This window comes from Solenopsis invicta, chromosome 11, assembly GCF_016802725.1.
Source record: "Solenopsis invicta isolate M01_SB chromosome 11, UNIL_Sinv_3.0, whole genome shotgun sequence".
Lineage (NCBI taxonomy): Eukaryota > Metazoa > Arthropoda > Insecta > Hymenoptera > Formicidae > Solenopsis > Solenopsis invicta.
In genome coordinates, this window is record NC_052674.1 from 17,179,526 (window position 1) to 17,185,561 (window position 6,036).

Below are 6,036 nucleotides of genomic sequence, written 5' to 3' on the forward strand. Positions count from 1 at the left end.
TTGTTTGGCCCTCACCACAGAGTCTCTCTGTAGCCTTTCTGACCCTTCTATGAAGTTTCCAGTCTAACTGGCGGCCCGTGTTCTTGGCCCTATTTTAGGCCCTCCGAGCAACACTTCTGAGCTCCTGCAGCTTGGGACTCCACCAGGAGTTGCCCTTGGAGTTCTTAACCGCCCTCTCCGGACAGTTCTTTTTGTAACTCTTCTCAGAGCCCTCTGCAGATGATCCACGTAGAGCTCCAGTTTCTCTTCGGTTCCGTGCCTGCTTGGGAAGCCCTTGAGATAGCATTTCAAGTTCACCCGATAGGAGTCCCAATCGGTCCTCCTGGGATCCCCGAACATCGCCACTTTTCTTCTGGCCCAAGCCAGCTTGAAGATGATTTGCCTATGGTCTGACAGTGAAGGTTTACACGAGACCCTCCATCCGACCACGTACCTTCGTATACACTTAGAACAGACAGTAAGATCGAGAACCTCTTTCCTCACCGCCGTGCAAAAAGTGGGCTCGTTACCTCTGTTGAGAATCTCTAGATCTGTTGACGCTAGAAATTCCAACAGCCTCCTATCTCTATCGTTGGTATCTGTGTTTTCCCAGACGGTATTGGTGCGAGTTAGCGTCGCACCCCACAATCAGGGGAAGCCGCTTGTTCTAGCAGTATTCCATCAGTTTAATCACCGGCTCCGGCGGCGGCGGGCCCCCCTCATCATGAGGAAAGTACGCGGAGCACACTATTACCTTCCTCCTGCCTCCCGAGGCATCGGCGACGTCAAGTTCAACCACCACCACATCCCTAGAACATAGATGCAGAATTGATCGGGCGTCAATGCCCTTCACCGCCACGCAGGCTCTGGGCTTTCCGGCTGTCGGAGACTTAAATATTCTCCCGCAAGTTGCCACGCCACTGATACGGCCCCGAACGAGTCAAGACTCTTGTATCAGTGAAATGGCAGTGTGCACCACAACCTGTTTCCTCGACACCCTTTTGCTATGGTGCAAGTTGATTTAAATAAAGGTCACCCCTGAAGGATCAAATTTTACGATTCGTCCATAGGGGGCCCTTTCTCGCCCTCCCTATCCCCATCTTGGGGCCCCGCTCACCTTGAAGGTGACTTGGTCGAGCCAGAGGTAGGGCTTGAAGTCCAGCGCCTTCAGCTTGAGGACTCTGGAATCCTGAGAACTAGGTTTCTACCATCCCTGGTAGCTCCTACGTTTTCAGCCATAATCTTCCAGCTCCCGGTGCTGAGCCCAAGATTCTGCCTCTTCAGCCGCTCCAAGACCGCGGCCGGTTCATCGGGAGCCCCCGGGACCCAGACCACGGCCCTGTGCTGCCTTTGAAGCACCTCCGGGCTCACCATCTTGAGCTTGGCGTTTTTCCAGGGAGAGTCCCCTATCCGCTCAACGAGCCAGATTAGGGACGCCACATTCTTACCTAAATCTACCGCGGCCCTTCCCCTAAGGAAGGTGCGACAAAGCATGGAATGGGTCCTTCTCGGATCCCACTAATTGCCCTGCTGACAGCCAGTCTCAAAAGCCTTAACAAAGTTAAAGGGTTCGCCGCCTTGGCATAAGTCCCAGTATGTTGAGCCCTATGCTTCTTAGCGGGTTCTTCCGCCGAAGGGAGGGGTGTCCATGGAGCCCTTCCGGTGTTTGCCGCCGGCATGCCCCTCCTTCTCCTTAGGCCTTGGTATCGAGGGGACCACGGTGCCCGAGGAGGTCCCACACTGAGACTTCTCTCGTTCCCGTTTAGCCCTCCTTTTCTCCGCACCAGAGCGGTTTCTCTTTCCAAGAGGGTCCGAGAGCTTTTTTCTAAGGCGGCGGCAGTGGCGCCTCCGGAGCCCGGACGAGCCTTGTCCGCACCACTCTCCGCCTCCGCACTGGAGGTCCCGCACTCCCGAGCCCTCCATCTCCTTTACCGCATCTTCCAGTTGTTTGAAGGTGTCCATATAAGTCCCACGAGCAGCTAAGGACATAAAGGTCCGCCCACTCAGAGCCTCGCATGCGTGGGTAAGGCTATTTACTCTGGGGTGTCGCGTGGTGCCTCAGAGGCATCGTTTGAGACACTACTCCCTCAGTGCCACGCAGACGTCGCCACGATAGCTTACAGCTTGACTTAGGGAGCTGGTCCACGGCAGCGGTCTTCCTGACTCCACGCAGGGTTTTACACCTGGAAGGCCAATTATAGCCGCCACTAACCGGAGGTACCCTGGTACCTCCCCCCACACAGGATTTTATTCCCGAGAACGCGGCCCCTCCGGCCGTTCTCCTATCCGCCACCCGGAGACGCGCCCGGTAAGGTATCTCAACCCCCGGGTAATTGAAGGATAAATATTTACAAAAATATGTAGTAGTAGTAGTGCTTTATTCTCCTTGCGGGGTACACTGCGGACCTTTGCTCCGCTTACAAAATACCTATGCTTCTCGCATCTTTTTAGTCTGCACGAGAGAGAAGAGAGAACGAAATACACACTCATCCATCCATACATCATTCTACACTTATTCCTTGGACCTCCGTTTCCGCCGCATTTTCCTTCCTTCCTTCCATACTTCCATTCATTTCAAACCAATCTCCTCCCTCCCTCATCTCCTACGGTCTCTTCATCCAAACCTCTCCCTCCCTCTTCTCATCTAAAACCTCTTCTACCATCTCCTGCCATCCTTTTTTCATCCTCCAATCCGTGCTTCCTTCCATATATGTTCCCACGTTTCCTCTCCCCATCCACATATCTTACACTTTCTTTCCTCTTTTTCTTCCCAGTATCTACCTCCTCCTCTCATACCGTCTCCTAACCTAAATCTCGCAATCCTTTTTTATCTTTCCTCTTTCTAATCCCTCTTCAAGTACTCCGGCACTCCTTTCCCCTTCATTCTGTTATTACCATTTATTGAACCTCGAGCTCCGAATTCTTTCCCACCTTTCCTCCTTCTGTCGCCTCTTTTCTCTTGCTACCACTTCTTCCCCCTTAACCCCCCTCTTCTCTCAACTTTTCTATCTCCTTGATATTGTAACTCTTTTCTTCATAGAAACCTCTCTTTTCTTCACCCATTTTTCCATCACCTTTCCTTTCTTCGCTCTATCTCTTATCTTCTCTCAACACAACCTTATCAACTCTCCTCCTCCTCCTCCTTCTACCACTTTCTTTTCATAACTCCATGCCCTCATTTTCTGCCCTTCCCCTTAATTTTTCCCTGTACATCTCCTCCTTTACCATGTACCCCGGTGTGTACCTTCCCACTCCTATTACCCATTTCAAATATCTGTTTTGAATCCTCTCCACCCCTTTCCTTTCTTTTCACCCCCAAATTTCTGCACCCTAGCTAACTACCGTCCACACCAACCTATCAAATAACCACATCCTTCTAGCCCAGTCTTTTCCAAATTTTCTCTTTCTTATTCCCCATACTTCTCGCATTACCATCGCTCCTTTTTTGACTCTCTTCTCTGTATGCTCTTTTTGCCCCCCCATTTGCTATTATCATGTACCCTAGATATTTATACCTTTTCACCTCTTCTATTTTATTCTCTTTCTATTTCCATATTACCTTTTTCTGTTTCCCACCCCCTCTTCTATATTTTCTATCACTTTTGTTTTCTCCACATTTACCTCTAATCTTTTGTGTTCTACATATCTTTCTAATGTTTTTATTAACCCTTTTATCCTTGCTTCATCCTCTGCTACCACCGCCACATTATTCGCATACGCCAGGGAATAGATTTTTCTTCCCTTTACCTTTACTTCCCCTCCCATTTCCCCTTTTCTAACTCCTCATCCAAATTCGCTAGCAGTAGTGTAAACATGCATGGGCTTAACGGACATTTTTGTCTTACTCCTCTACCTGTCTAAAAGTTTCCCCCCTCCCTTTCCCTCACCTTTACTCTACTTATTGTCTTCTCCAAAACTTCCTCACACTTCACCACCGGATTCTCTCTCACTCTCTTCCTCCTTATTGTCTGTACCAGTATTTCCCTATCCACCGAGTCAAACGCTGCTTTCATGTCTACAAACATAACTACTATTTTGCCTTTTGTTTTCGCTATTTTCTTATTTATTAGATAGTTTAACACGTATATGTGGTCTATCGTTTCTACCCCTCTTCTGAACCCCGTTTGACTCGGTGGTAATATTCCTTTATTCTCCACTTTTTCCTTCAATCTCTCTGCCAAAACCGCCGCGTACATTCTATATGCCGTTTGCGTAAGCGTAACCCCTCTAGAGTCTTCTATCTTTTCCCCCTCCCTCCTTTTTACTATCGATACCACTATCCCCTCTCTCCATTCTTCCGGCCATCCTTCTCCCTTCCACACTCTGTTGCATATTTCCCAAAGCTATTCCTTTATTTATTTTCCCCCTATTTCCCATACTTCATTCATAATCCTATCCCCTTCTACCGCTTTTCTCTCTTTTAATTTCATTATCGCCCTACCAATTTTCTCTCTACTAATCTCTTCTTCCTCCTCTACCCCTCTCCTTATTACCTCCCCTCTTATTTTCCACTCCATTCCCCCCAGCACCCCTCTAAAGCGTTTATTCCACTTCCCCATTTTAATTCCTTCCCTGACTCTCTTTCTCTTCCTCCTTCCTTTATTCACTTCCTTCCACACATCCTTTTCGGATCTTTTTCCTTCTATTTATCTCTCCCATCTTCGCTCTCCCTTTTCTTTTTCTCCTCACAATGTTCCCTGTACCTCCTCATTTTCTTATATTCCCCCCTTCCTTTTTTCCTCCACCTCTTTAATTCCTCCCTAACCACTTTTTTCCTATCCCTACATTCCTCATCCAACCATCCTTTCCGTTCTTTCTTCTCTTCCTTCTTTACTCTCTCTCTAATGCTACTTCTACTCTTCTCTTCATTTTCTTCCAAACTTCCCTTATTCCCTCATCATCACTATCCCTCTTCCCAAAGTATTCCTCAAATTTCTTTTTTCCCTTTTCCGTCCAAATCCTTCTTCCTCTCCCTTCCCCTTTCCCGGTCCTTTCTTCCCTCTGCCCTTTTTCTACTACCCATACCGTTATCGGCTGATGGTCGGAGTCCACTCAATTCTCCACTTTCATCTTTTCCACCTTCCTTCTTGTCTCCTCATTCCCGATCACGTAATCTATTACGGTCCCTCCTTTACCGCCTGTATACGTCCATTCCCTCTTCTCATCCCCCTTTACGCTTCTATTCAATATCGACCATCCCATTTCTCCTATATAATCACATAATTTCTTTCCTTTAGTCACTTTTTTATCCTTCGAGCTCCCCTTTTCCCCTGTTCTACCCCTCTTTTTTCATCCTCACCTACTCTTCCCCCTTTTTTCCCATCCTAGCATTGAAATCCCCCCCCCTATTAACCCTTACCCCTTTCTTTCTATCCTCTATCCACTCTCTCAGCTGCCCCCATTTTTTCCTCCAAATCTGCATTCACATACACTCCTTTACCACTCTCACCCTAAATTTATTTTTACTGCTTGTAATCCCTCCTTCTTTCTTTCCTTATCATCCTTTTCTCTTCCTATCCCTTCCTTTATCCCCATAATCATTTTTTCCATTGCCCTCCTTTTCTTACTCTTCTTTGCCGCCTCTTGCACTTCCCATCCATCCTTTTGGCAGCCATTTTTGAACTCTTTCCATCCCTTCTTCTATAACCAAGTCTCACTCAGGAATATCACATCCCATTCTTTTAGTTTTTCCCTGAAATCCTTCTCTTTATTTTCCATGCCTGCCACATTCCAAAAGCCTATCTTATACCTTTTACCATCTTCTTTTTTCTTATTCCTCTTTTTTTTTCTGCGCTTCTCATTTTCTATATTTCCTTCTTTTTCCCCTCTCCTTTTCCCTTTGTCTACCACCCTACTAAAAATCCCCTTTCTCTTTTTCTACCCCTTTACCCTCCTCTATCCCCCCTTCCATTCTTTTACTTCTTTCCGTGTTATTCCCTCAACTCATCCTTAATCTCATCCCATACCCATAATTTCTCCTCAATCCATATTTTCATATATCCTACTCTTACTTTTTTACCTTCCCTCCTTATCCTTTCCGCTTCCTACCTTATCCAC